This window comes from Eptatretus burgeri, chromosome 2, assembly GCF_056783735.1.
Source record: "Eptatretus burgeri isolate ZD-2024b chromosome 2, Ebu_testis_v1, whole genome shotgun sequence".
In the NCBI taxonomy this organism is placed as follows: domain Eukaryota; kingdom Metazoa; phylum Chordata; class Myxini; order Myxiniformes; family Myxinidae; genus Eptatretus; species Eptatretus burgeri.
In genome coordinates, this window is record NC_140962.1 from 94,961,161 (window position 1) to 94,974,660 (window position 13,500).

Below are 13,500 nucleotides of genomic sequence, written 5' to 3' on the forward strand. Positions count from 1 at the left end.
TGGATAATTATTGATAGGGTTCGCCACCATCTTCTTGAGCACCAATGTCCTGAGCAGTCAGGCTTACACCAAAGAGGTCAACGATTGACCGTATCCTTGCTCTTTGGGTTCTCACCGAACGCAGATGAGAGTTTCGGCAGGGACTGCTTGCAGCTGATGTTGATCACTGCCAAGCGTTTAATTCAGTGAATCGGGATGCCTTCTGGAAGATTCTCGGTCTTCATGGGGTACCACCAAAACTGATCCATCTGATGTCTGAACTATAGTCTGGTACTGAGAGTGCTGTGAGATGTGGTTATACCATCTCTGACTTATTTCCAGTTTTTACTGGCATTCGTCAGAGGTATGTGCTGGCCCCCACACTACTCGGAAGCGAAATGGACTGGATTCTGGGGAGGATGTCGCGAGAGATCAAGTTACGTTGCATCGTTTGGAAATGTCAACATCTCTGACCTTGATGTCGCAGATGATGCAGTCATCTTTCCCGAGACTCTAGATATCCTTTTGGGTGCCCTCAACGTGCTGAATAAGGAGTTGGAGCCACTGGGATTTAGGGTTCCCTGGGTCCAAACTAAGATCCAGGGTTTCAATGACATCTTGGATGCTGCTGTCCTGTCTGTGCCTGTTTGTGGTGAGGATGTTGAGGTCGTGGAGAGATTCACTAACCATGGCAGTGATATTCATGTCTCTGCTGGCTGTGAGCCAGAGGTCAGCAGACGTTTGGGTCGGGCCTGGGGAGTTATGGATTCACTGGGTCATGGGGTGTGGCACTGCTGGTACCTGCGTGGGAGGTCGAAATTCCGAGTCCTTAGGTCCTTGGTGCTTCCAGTCTTGCTCTATGGATGTGAGACTTGGACTCTGACCAGGGATCTGAGATGGAGACTTAATTCCTTTGGTACCAGATCTCTTCAGAGCATCCTTGGCTATCGCTGGTCAGACTTTGTGTCCAACGATCTGTTGCTGAGACAGACTCAAATGAGATTTGTTACCTGCATCGTCCGTGAGCGTCAGCTGTGGCTGTATGGACATGTGGCTCATTTTCCTGACATTGATCCTGCTAACCAGATTCTCTCAGTGAGGGAGCCTTGTGAGTGGAAGAGGCCAATGGGCTGACCACGTGCCTTGTGGTGTCTCAGCATCTTAAGGAGATGGGGATGGGCCAGGAATCTGCCTGCGGATGGCCAGACGGAGGCCCCTGGAGTACCGACGGAAAGCGGACGAATCGACATGCTGCTCTGGCGCATGCTCCTATACCTGACCTGACCTTAAGATGCATCTCTGCCAAGACCCTTCAGACCATCCATCAATTACGGGTGTACTGACACACTCTTCCACTGATGACTGATGTGGATTCCCATCCACTGAATGCATGGATTGAGGGAAATACAAATGACATGTTTTCTCCTCATTTCTCCGTCCCGGTATGCATTGGCACAAATCATTTCTTTTGACCAGTTCTCATCTTTAAGAACAGTTCCTTTATCCCTGGTACTGTACAATATTGTGGGGACATTGAGGCCAAATCAGGATCGAAGCTCCACATGATGACCCTGTTTCGTGTTTACTTTGCATGTGCAATGTGCAGAAACGTCCATGAATCTGCTTCTCTGTGATCATTGGCGAATTCAGGGATTTCATGATGGTCCCCTCGAACTATTCTGACTGCTCCTGTGATGTCATGAAATCCATCTGAAAGGTACAGTTCACAGCACTGTGGAAGTGTCTTCTCACACTTCACTAACCAGTCTTGAAGAATGAAGTTTTCTCTATTCGCTTTGTTCTTGGCATTGGACATCATCTTAACCTGGTATTTTGGGAGTGGGGTCAACAGCGTAGGATGGAGAATTTCTTGCATCTGCACACTTCGTCTGTGAGATCTTTGTCGTGACTTGATTAATTCTTGATAGGAATAGTTGTCACAAACAACTGCAATATACTTGTATTTAATTCCAAGAATAGTACTCAACAACTCATCGGATGTCTCACCAAATGTTTTGCAAGAAGTTGTGTCTCCAAACACCATCTGGAAGAACATCATCAATTCTCTGACTCCAAGAGTTGGTTCATTTGATGATACTGAAACCTAAGTCACCCGCATCTCACTTGAGTGGAAGAAGAAGAAGAAGAAGAATGGGGTTTGGCTCGCATTTTCACCTCCAAACCCATGCGGACTTGCCAAGGCTGTAATAAACCCGCATTTGATTTGCAATGAACCTTGCCATTCCGAGCAAGAACTAAGTATCATGCAACAGCCAATCAGAATGATTCCTTCGTAAGCAGAATGAGGTTTTCAGAAATCTTGCAACAGTGAATGCATGGTTTAATAACACTGTACTTCTCATGGGTTTTACCACCGTTTTCGTCTTTTTTTCGTTATTTTCTGTCGTAATGACTTCAATTTCAAGTGACGAAGGATCCAATTTGTTGGCGACTCCACCAAAAGAGCGGAAAAGAGTTAATTCGTTCATTCAATAAATTGCAGCATGAATGGTCAAAATTATGGTCAATTGCAACTGTGAAACAATGACAGTAGGAAGGCATTTTGTACAGTCAGCACCATTTGGTTTTGGGGTCGATTTATAATATTTTCACATCTTAAAAATATTGCATATTGAACAATAACAAGATGAAAAGTACTTTTCATGTTCACCTGTTTTTCATAAAATTAATATCTTAATCTCATGTAACCTTTTTTTTTGTTTGTTTTGCTCATAAAATATTATATTACTATAACGTTTGTTTTAATTAATTTACCTGTTTAACACTCGCTTTGGAATGGCACACCAAGGTAAGAGAGACGTCGAAAGCTGTTGTGTTTGTAAGAAATCAGATCTGGACCACAGGCGGGCTTTACTCAATCGTCACCATACGTCCATATTTCATTATATGTATATGTCACCATACGTCACCATACGTCCATTACATGTAAGGAATTGCAGCATGAATGGTCAAAATTATGGTCAATTGCAACTGTGAAACAATGACAGTAGGAAGGCATTTTGTACATAAGCACCATTTGGTTTTGGGGTCGATTTATGATATTTTCACATCTTAAAAATATTGCATATTGAACAATAACAAGATGAAAAGTACTTTTCATGTTCACCTGTTTTTCATAAAATTAATATCTTAATCTCATGTAACCTTTTTTTTGTTTGTTTTGTTCATAAAATATTATTATTTTATTATTATGTTTGTTTTAATTAATTTATCTGTTTAACACTCGCTTTGGAATGGCACACCAAGGTAAGAGAGATGTTTAAAACTGTTGTGTTTGTAAGAAATCAGATCTGGACCACAGGAGGGCTTTACTCAATCGTCACCATACTTGTCCATATTTCACCAACTCTTCTTAACCTTCCTCTCACAAATCCCTAACCCATCCTCGAACGCCCTCATGTGTCCAAAGTGAGACTAGCATGTACATCGAAAATGTTCAAACAGGATGCATTTCCCTTTTTATTGAAGACACTGAGGTACCGCAGAATTTAACTTTGAAATGGTAAAGAAAGCAACAAAATGCATATCGCAGTAATTATCCCATTACTTGGTATTTTCACATATTAACTCCATCAATGTATCGATAGATAATAATCATTACGCTGGAGAACAATGCTGACAATGACTCGTAACGACATCATATGCAAGGAACGAAATTGTAAATTATTCACGGATACGAGTACTACTAGTACATGAGCATTGAACATTTACTGAATTTGTCCTGAGATTTATGCTGCTGTCTCAAAGTCTTTCAGCCAAGTAGTTGGTGTTCTAACCCTCTTGTTTTGCCCTCGGCTTGCAACTGTTTCATTGCTTCCATTTTCCTCTTTCATCGGTATGTGTCATCTCGGAATAGTGGGCCTGGTGCGATGTGTTCCATTTATTCCCATCGTTCAGTACATATGTGATTGGTCCAATTGTCTCCTGAATGGGCATAAGTTCATTTTATATTGCAGTACCTTCAATCGCATGCATGGGTTTCTGTACTCGCACGTGATCCCTTGGTTTAAAATGGCAGAATCTTCGCTCTCCTTCTTTGGTCGGGATACTCCTTGCTTTCTGTCTGTCTTTTGATGACAATGTCCTTCACGTTCAGGAATGGTTTGGAATCGCTGACCACCAGAAAAATGTTCAGCTTGGTGCGCATCTTCCTTTTATGGAGCAACTCGAACAGCGATACAATCGTAGTAGTGGCATGTGGTATAGCCCGGTACTTCTGAAGGAATTCGGTCATGTCAGGATTCCAAGGTTTACATTCTCATTCTGCATCCTGTTAAACCTTTCCGCAGCACCATTATCTTGGGGGTAGTAAATGCTGGAGCGAATATGTTGTTTCCCTCCTTCCAAAAACCAAGAGAAGAGGTAGTGGAAGTGAATTGCGGCCCATTGTCAGTGACAATCCAGTTGGGATTCCCTTCTGGACTGAAAACTGAGAACAGGAAAGCAGTAACGGCCTCTGTGTGGTGACACTTGAATTGAATGCCACCTCAGGCCACTTATTGTAATCGTCAACCAGGGTGATGGCAGAGCAGCAATCCCATGGGCCAAGTTTGAATTGTCCAACGATTTATATTGACACTTTGTGCCGTTTTCCCTCGGGCAGTTCGATTGGCTGAAGAGAAGAAGGGAAAGCTTTTATGGTTTTGTCGCTCAGTAGACAGAACCCACAAGATGATTATAATAGAATGCACACAACTGTCCATCGGTAGCCACCAGTATAGGTCACAGAGACATTGTTTAGTGCGCACAATGCCAGGTTGACCAGTTTGGTGCAAGGACAAGTAACTAGTTCTCAAACATTTTCTTCCAAGTAGGGAATGGAATCGCAAGTATTCCCATGCAGGGCAGAAACAGAGCAGGTAAGGGAATGGAAGCCACCATTCTCCCTGACAATTTTGTTGTGTTTGTAAGACATCAGATCTGGACCACAGACGTACAGTGAACAGGCTTTGCTCAATCGTCACCATATTTCCTCAGCTCTTCTTCTTCTCACAAATCCATATTCCATTCTTGAACGCCTTCATGTGTCAAAAGTGGAATTAGCATTTACATCATAACTATACAAACAGGAGACAGCAAAAGGCACCTTAATTGGAATGGACACTTAAAGCTATCAAAGACAGTCAAGCAGTGCCAGCTCATGACTTCATTCTTTGCTGCAGCTACCTTTAGGGACAAAGTGACTCATTGTGAGGTGCTATTCAAGGTTTCATCATAAAACACAAAGCCATTTGAAGCAGAAACTCACGCAGGTCCCTTATTCAGGAAAATGTTTCTCGATGGTGCCATTGCAAAGAAATATTATATGGAAATGCTGCCACAAAACCAAATCTTTAGCAACTGCCTATAGCTAAGGACACATTTGCACTGCTGACTAAGATTAATTGTGCAGATACCTTGTGACAGTCAGATTCTTCTACTTCAATGGGAGTAGAGCTTAAAATAACACTGTAGTCATGCATTGTACACATTTGTGTTGTTATCCTTGCTTCCTTCCAAAATTATTAGTTTCTACAATAACTGTGACCGAGTTTTTATTTATTTTTTTATTCAAGGAGACGCCTGATTTTTCTATACGAACAGCAAAACCCATATGGCTTCACACCAGTAAAAGATCAATTTTTTTTTCAAAAAAAGCTGGCTGAAACTGTTGTAAAATACTGCCTCAAAACAGCTCAAAAAGCACCAAAAGCTCTCAGGCTTTTGGAGCCTGCCTTTGGACCCCGAACCCCACCTGTTATGGCTTGCACTCCATTCTGTGCCAAACACGCGGAATGCGGTTGGAGGAGGAGGACATTGGGACCATACTCTGTGCAGAGCGTTGGTGCTGCTTAAGCAGTCTCCTTGGCAATTGAGCACAATCCTGGATGGGTCGCCACTCCGACACAGTATACCAGCATGCTGGAACTCATTTTGCCGACCTCGGAAGGATGACAGGCCGAGTTAACCCCACCTGGTATTAATTCAACAGCTGAGCGGGATTTGAACTCAGGACCCTCGGATCCAAAGCCCACCACCCTCCCCATTAAACCAACACCAGGCACAGCCATTGGGTGGACTCTCATTTAAGATTAACAAACTTTGGAGCTATATAGAGCCCGAAGGAGCCAGTTCAGAGCCCATAAGAGGCCAGTGTGGAGCCCATCGAGGTGAGTGTAAAGACCGCATCAAGCACAGTGGAGCCCACAGGGATGGCAGAACCAAGACAATGTGTTGCCACATCATGGACTATGCCACAGGGTGCAGTGTAGAAGAGACCACGAGGCATGGGGGGGGGGAGGGGAAGTGTGGAGTGCCGAGCTGCTGCTCAGAGCTAGAATAAGAGGACAGGTTGAGTGTGTGCCTGCGAGCTGCTGAGTGATGTGGTGGTCTGCCTGAAGGTCCAGGAGGAAGAATAGCCAGTGGACGTTCCTGGGTGTGCTGACCTCGTGGAGAAGCGTGACCGTCTGGAGTAGCAGGTGGTCTCTGCCAGTTATGTGGCCACACACACTAATGGTGCAGAGGATTCCAGCCAAGTAGAGAACACTTGGGTTGAGGCTCATCCCAGTGGAGCATGTATGTTGAGGCCCATGCACAGGATTTTCGTGGGGGAGGGGGGGGAGAAGTTTTCAAACATTGGACCAATGAGAGCATGATATTGCAGCACCATCATGCCTGTTTATGGGATGCTATGCATGCCGCATTGTTTTATCATGGAAAGTGAAAGTGTCAAAAATACAGAGCTCAATGGGTTATCATTTTGGGGTATTTTCAGGCCATAGTCGGTATGGCGTCAACATAGCAGCATATAAAACACTATTTCATTGATTGAAGTCTTGAATACTGATCAAAGTTCGAGTTTAAGTTCAATTCACCAAGTAACTCGTGACAGGAAACAACTTCAGAAAAGACAACAAACTATGAATACACATGTGTATACATGTACTTTTGTACAAGCAGAGTATGTACCCTATGGGCAATCTTCAGATCTTCAGATCTGTCAGGTCAGGCCAGATCAGATCTGTGACTTGCTACAGGTATCATGTAAACCTGTACTAACCTGTTCCATGGTCGGGTTGTCGGCAACTAAGCAGTCTCCCCCACCAGGTTTTTTGGTGAGGAGGGTGTATGATATGGACACCCAGCAGGATTAATAACAAAACCTGTCAAAGGGCGGAGGAGCTCCTTGTGAGCCAACGCCCATCCATATACAGTGCCCAACTGTGTCTGCGAACGTCCTCCTGCAGTTGGGTTACTTCTTATTAGGAGGTTGGTGGCAGGATTTGCACTCCGGCCACCGTAAAACCCTTCATTCCGCAAAACACAAAAACGCAAAGAAATCTGAAAACCCACTCCGTGGGAGTACCTCCTGTGTAGCTTCCCTTGGGAGGGCAGCTCACTGGATGATGGGATTGGGGCAAAGCCTTCGGGACCCCCAATCTTTGATAGGAGGGAAACCACGGGGTAACATTCCCGGGTCACATTGTGGGAGAGTGTGTCGGAGTGGTGCTGAGGTGTCGTCCACCAGACGGCGGTCTCCTTGGGTTAACCTGAGGCGGTCCCTTCGGGTGGGTGCCTGGAATGTCCTATCCATAAAAGAGGATGATCACCTGTCTGTTATCAGAGCTCAAGCGTTTGGACATCGGTATTGCAGCACTCTCTGAGGATTGGAGACCAGATTGCAGCGAGATAATGGCGGGTGGTAACACCCACTATTGGTCTGGTTGCTCTGATGTTTACGCTACTCAAGGAGTTGCTCTGGCTGTGTCCAATAAGCTGACTCCAATGATAATTGAGGTAACACCGGTCAACGAGCGAATTATGAGATTAAGGATTCGTCACTCCTTGGGTGTCATTTCCCTGGTCTCTGTTTATGCTCCGACTGAGGCGAGTGATCTCACCGTGAAGGACACATTCTACGCCACACTCGAGTCTGTGGTTGATCAGTGCCCCAGAGGAGATACACTTCTTGTCTTGGGGGATTTCAATGCATCGACTGGAACTGATAGGGATGGTTATGAGGTGTGTGTTGGTCCCCATGGGTCAGGCACTGTGAACCTGAATAGCACTAAGTTCCTTGACTTTGCAAGAAGTAATGGACTTAGGGTGGCTGGTTCATGGTTTCAGCGCCCACAAGCTCATCGCTGGACTTGGTATTCCAACGCTGACGGTGTGGCAAAGGAGAATGACCATGTCCTCGTTGATTGTTGCTGGAGGATGATTCAGAACTGCAAGGTCCACCGGAGTGCTCAGTTCCAAAATACTGACCACCCGCTTGTTGTAGCAACTCTTAAGTTGCACCTTAAATCCAGTAGAATGGTACCATCCCAGCCAAGGCTGGATGTTGGCAAGCTCAAGGATGAGAGGGTAGCTGAGGAGTTTGCGAACAAGCTGAGTGGAAATTTGGGGGTCTGGGTACTTTGGGAGGTCCTGAAGAGTTGTGGAGCGCCTTCAAGACCACCATCCTTGATGTTGCCGGTGCATGTCTTGGAACTCACCGTAGGGCAAAGAAGAATTTTGTCTCTCAAGGGACACTGGATACCATTGACCAGAGTCGCAGGGTCAGGCTGAATGGCAGAGCTGAGCTGTTCAGGGAGCTGAGGCGTAAAACTGTACGTGCACTGAGGGTGGACAAGGAGGCCTATGTGCAAGGAATCTGTGAAGGGGTAGATCATCACCTGTGGTCAAGTGATTCTCGTCCCGCTTACAGGGGAATTTGTGCATTGCGTTCATCCAAGCCCATCCCTCGGTGTACTGCAGTTCGAGCAGAGGGTGGTCGGCTCTTGACAGAGGAGTCTGAAGTGAAGGCCCGCTGGGCCGGTTATTTTGAGCGGTTGTACCAGGCTGCTCCACCAGCTATCGAGTTGGACATCAAGGGTGTTGCAATCCCTGTTGCTGACCCTCCAATAAACTGTGATCCACCTTCGTTTGTGGAAACACGGGCTGCGGTGAACCGTTTGAAATGGGGTAAAGCTCCAGGGATCTGTGGCATCCATGCCGAACTTCTCAAGGCTGGTGGAAATGCTGCACTCGTGTCGTTGCATGCAGTTTTGTGCTCTGCCTGGAACACAGGCTTCATCCCAACTGATTGGAAGAGGGGCCGCGTTGTTCCTCTCTGGAAAGGGAAGGGTGATCGCCAAGACTGCAACAACTACCGAGGGGTGACGCTGCTCTCAGTGCCGGGCAAGGTCTTTGCTCGGATAATTCTCGATAGGGTTTGCCACCATCTGATTGAGCACCAGCGTCCAGAGCAGTCAGGCTTTACACCAAAGAGGTCAACGATTGACCGTATCCTTGCTCTTCGGGTCCTCACCGAATGCAGACGAGAGTTTCGGCAGGGGCTGCTTGCAGCTTATGTTGATCTCTGTAAAGCGTTTGATTCAGTGAATCAGGATGCCCTCTGGAGGATTATTAGTCTTCGTGGGGTGCCACCAAAACTGCTCGATCTGATGTCTGAATTCCACTCTGGTACTGAGAATGCTGAGATGTGGTGGTACTATCTCTGACTTATTTCCAGTTGTTACTGGAGTTTGTCAGGCATGTGTACTGGCCCCCACCGTTTCAGCACTTGTATGGACTGGATTCTAGGGAGGATGTCGGAGAAATCAAGCTGCGGTGCATCACTTGGGAATGTCAAGATCTCTGACCTTGATTTCGCAGATGATGCAGTCATCTTTGCGGAGACTTTAGATATCTTTTTTGGGGCCCTCGAGGTGCTGAATGAGGAGTCGGAGCCGCTGGGATTACGGGTTCCCTGGGTCCAAACTAAGATCCAGGCTTTCAATGACATCTTGGATGCTGCTGTCCTGTCTGTGCCTGTTTGTGGTGAGGATATTGAGGTCGTGGAGAGATTCACTTACCTTGGCAGTGATATTCATGTCTCTGCTGGCTCTGAGTCAGAGGTCAATAGACGTCTGGGTTGGGCCTGGGGAGTCATGGATTTACTGGATAATTGAGTGTGGACCTGCCGGTACCTGTGCAGGACGAAAGTCCGAGTCTTCAGGTCCTTGGTGCTTCCAGTCTTGCTTTGTGGATGTGAAACTTGGACTCTGACCAAGGATCTGAGATGGAGACTTAATTCCTTTGGTACCAGGTCTCTTCGGAGAATCCTTGGCAATCGCTGATCAGACTTTGTGCCCAATGAGCGGTTGCTGAGAGAGACTCAGATGAGATTTGTTACCTGCATAGTCCGTGAGCGTCAGCTGCGGCTGTATGGACATGTGGCTCCTTTTCCTGACGCTGATCCTGCTCACCAGATTCTCTCAGCGAGGGAGTCTCGTGAGTGGAGGAGGCCAATGGACCGACTGCGTGCGTCGTGGTTGCAGCAGGTTGATCGGCATCTCAAGGAGATGGGGATGGACCAGGCATCTGCCTGGGGGATGGCCAGACGGAGGCCCCTAGAATACTGGTGGAAATTGGACGCAGCGACTCGCTGCTCTGGCGCATGCTCCCATACGTGACCTGACCTGGCGATCTTGTTCCAACCATGCAACCCATTCTTCTGACACATTCCTTTATTTGGGTGATATATGGGTAACTGACAGCTCTGCATAGGCAAAACCAACCCTGTGTTATCTGCATGAAGCAAAAACATACCTTCTGCTTATAATTCAAAACATCACACTGCACTGGAAAACGTGGGGACAGGAATACTGTACTGTAAATGGTGGAGACCCCCACCTGGAAGTGGCACCACACAATACACATTTACAGAGAGAGTTTGCGACCCCCCCCCCTTCCCACCCCCTCCCAAGATCACCATTAAAGATGAAAACACCCCTATACATTAATTGTGGTTATGCTGATCCTATGTAGTATGTGCTGATCCTATCCTGATCCGACTACTATGTCGTAAGTCTGGATGTAATCTGCCCAGAACTGTAGGAGGAGTAGTGTGACACACACACACACACACACACACACACACACACACACACACACACACACACACACACACACACACACACACACTGGTCCGTGAATTATAGTAAGGATCACAAATAATGAAGTAAGTTTATCAATACAGTCTATCGAAGTAGTCTTGATTTTAGCTTACCTGGAACGTAATTCCGTGGAGCTTCTGTGATGGTGCGTCTGTCCGTCCGTCCACAGATACTTGCAACTTATTCTCTGAAACTACACATACGATTTCGATGAAACTTTGCCTCGATGTTAATTTCCGTGTGTGTACCAAAGTTTGTACATGGCATTAAAAAAAAAAATTAAATTGGGCTCTCGGGGGGTCAACTCGGGTTGCCCCACAAAATCGGTATTTGCTTTCTTCTCAGAAACTATACATGCAATTCTGATGAAACTTGACCACAACCTACATCACCCATGATGTCCTAAAGTTTGTTCATTTCAATAAATTTGATGTTATCAAAGCTTTTCAACTTGCACTTCTCAAGTTTAAACCACAAGCAGATGAAGAAGAAGCACCAAACTCTCGTTTTTTTTTTTACGTTACAATGTAATGTTATGTCCTCAATGTTGATTGGTTGAGAGAAAGAAAGGATGGGTTTACCTGATTGGGTTTTATGGGTTGTTTTATGGGAAAGGATGAGTTTTATCCTCAGGAGTGCAAGTCAAAAAGCTTTGATAATGTCTATTTTATTGAAATGCATATTTAAATTCTGTTGTACCTATAAAATGCTTGAAGTTTATTCACGAAATACCGATGGATTAATGGTCTAACTGCTTCATGATGATGTACATGATGTACAATGATGTACCATGATAAACTACCCATGATGTACAAAAGTTTGTTCACAACATTAAAAAAAATTGGGGTCCAAGGGTTTCTACGGGGGAGTGGGGGGGGGGGGGTGGGGGTTGCCCTCCAAAATATGTATTTGCTTTCTTTTCTGAAACCACGCACACAATTTCGATGAAGCTTCACCCCAACCTTCATCACTCGTGATGTTCCAAAGTTTGTTCACGGCATGAAAAAAAAAATCCTCAGTGCTTACTTTCTTCTCCATTACATATTTTGTGGGTCATCCATGCCTACCAGTGGTTTCCTGGTTATGTTATCCAGCCGCTACCTGGTGAGTGCCCAGGAGTATTGCCCCTATGTTTTAAATTTACAGGTAAGATAGTAGAAGGGGAATATGTGCTAATGGGTAGAATCTATTCTTTTGTGCCTTTTGTTGATTGTTTTCTGTGCCTTTCATGACTGATTATAATTGTTCTTGTAAATACGTGTTTGCTTATTTGGGAAAACAGTTTGTTCCATCCAACCCGTTTCGTCATCTTCTCTTTATTGGTTTGATTTAGTGTGCAAGACTAGATAGACAGGAAGTTCTGCCCCATTAATTGGTTCCGCAATTAGCCAGTGTGTACTCACGGTTATGCTCAGCTGTTTGTAATATATAGACCGGTGAGCACTGAGGGTACATACCCCAATTGGCTACAGCAAACCACTGGAAAAGGTAACTTATTTTCAAGCGGGGACCCTGCCAGGTTTGGCAATATCAGTCCGTGTCCAAAGTTTCTTGACAACCCGACTGACCGCAGACTTATCCGCACTGCAGTGGTCTGCAGGGCCAGAGGTCGGGAAGAATCCGAGAAGTCCCCCTTTTCTTGAACCCCGGTTCCATAATGCATACATAAATGGATCCCCATGTGATCCCTACTTAATGTCTCCAACTTCACAACTGAAGTTAAACTAACAGGTCTGTAGTTTTCAAATTCCTGCATGGGTCCTTTCTTAAATACAATTATTACATTTGCAAATCTCCACCCTCTAATACCTGACCTAACTAAAGTGAGCTGTTAAAGATAACAAAAAATACGAGTTTGCTCTTGTGCCCTTACTAAATTCCAAATTTCTGCAACCTTCAGTCAACTCTAAGGCCTAGTCAGCCAGATTGTTAAAGACGACCAAAAACTACCACAAGAAGATGGGGATAATTATTGGGGCCATTAAAGTAATCATATTCGAAGTAGTCGATGGAGGACCAATACATTTTTGATCATTTTCTTTGCTGAAGAGTAACACGTTGGTACATTTATGGATGGAAGATTACCAACGCTATTCCTGTGAATCCAAACAACCTCCTCCACCGAATCTCGATGACTATTTAAATACACAGAGGCAATGAAGTACAATTTTAAAACAGTGATGCTTTATTAATAGTCTTGTTTTTTTACAAAGTCAGGATAAAAACTGCACGATATATAATATAGTTTAAAATATAGGCCCTACTGATTATTGCAAAATGTAAAAACATTTCATCTTGTAAATATGTTTAATTGAGGTAACATGAAAGGTAATATTCTAGGTTGTCTGTGATTGCTCATCGGAAGTAAAGCTTTATTTACTGCATTTCCGCATTGACTTGTTTCACCTATAATAAAGAGAAACAATGTAGTGGAAAAAAATTGTTTATCTTATGGTTCATGGAAAAGTGTTTAATTACCCTAATTGGAAGAAACATAAAGTTATCATCAGTGATAATAGTCATTACGGACACAATAGATTTGTCATCAGAGACTTTCACAGGTCAAAATAAATAAAAT

At 44.8% G+C, this 13,500-nt stretch overlaps 1 protein-coding gene and 1 long non-coding RNA gene across 4 annotated transcripts in view; one reads left to right on the forward strand and one right to left on the reverse strand.

The window, feature by feature from the left end:
- Nucleotides 1-13,500, forward strand: part of LOC147032597 (uncharacterized) — a 45,429-nt gene that overhangs the window by 31,071 nt on the left and 858 nt on the right. The window lies entirely within an intron of this gene.
- The window catches only part of LOC147032599 (uncharacterized), a 22,692-nt gene continuing 21,078 nt past the window's right edge, over nucleotides 11,887-13,500 (reverse strand). The window contains exon 5 of the mRNA XM_085870352.1: nucleotides 11,887-13,500. This exon is cut by the window's right edge and continues 277 nt beyond it. The gene's annotated coding sequence lies outside the window, so the exon portion shown is untranslated.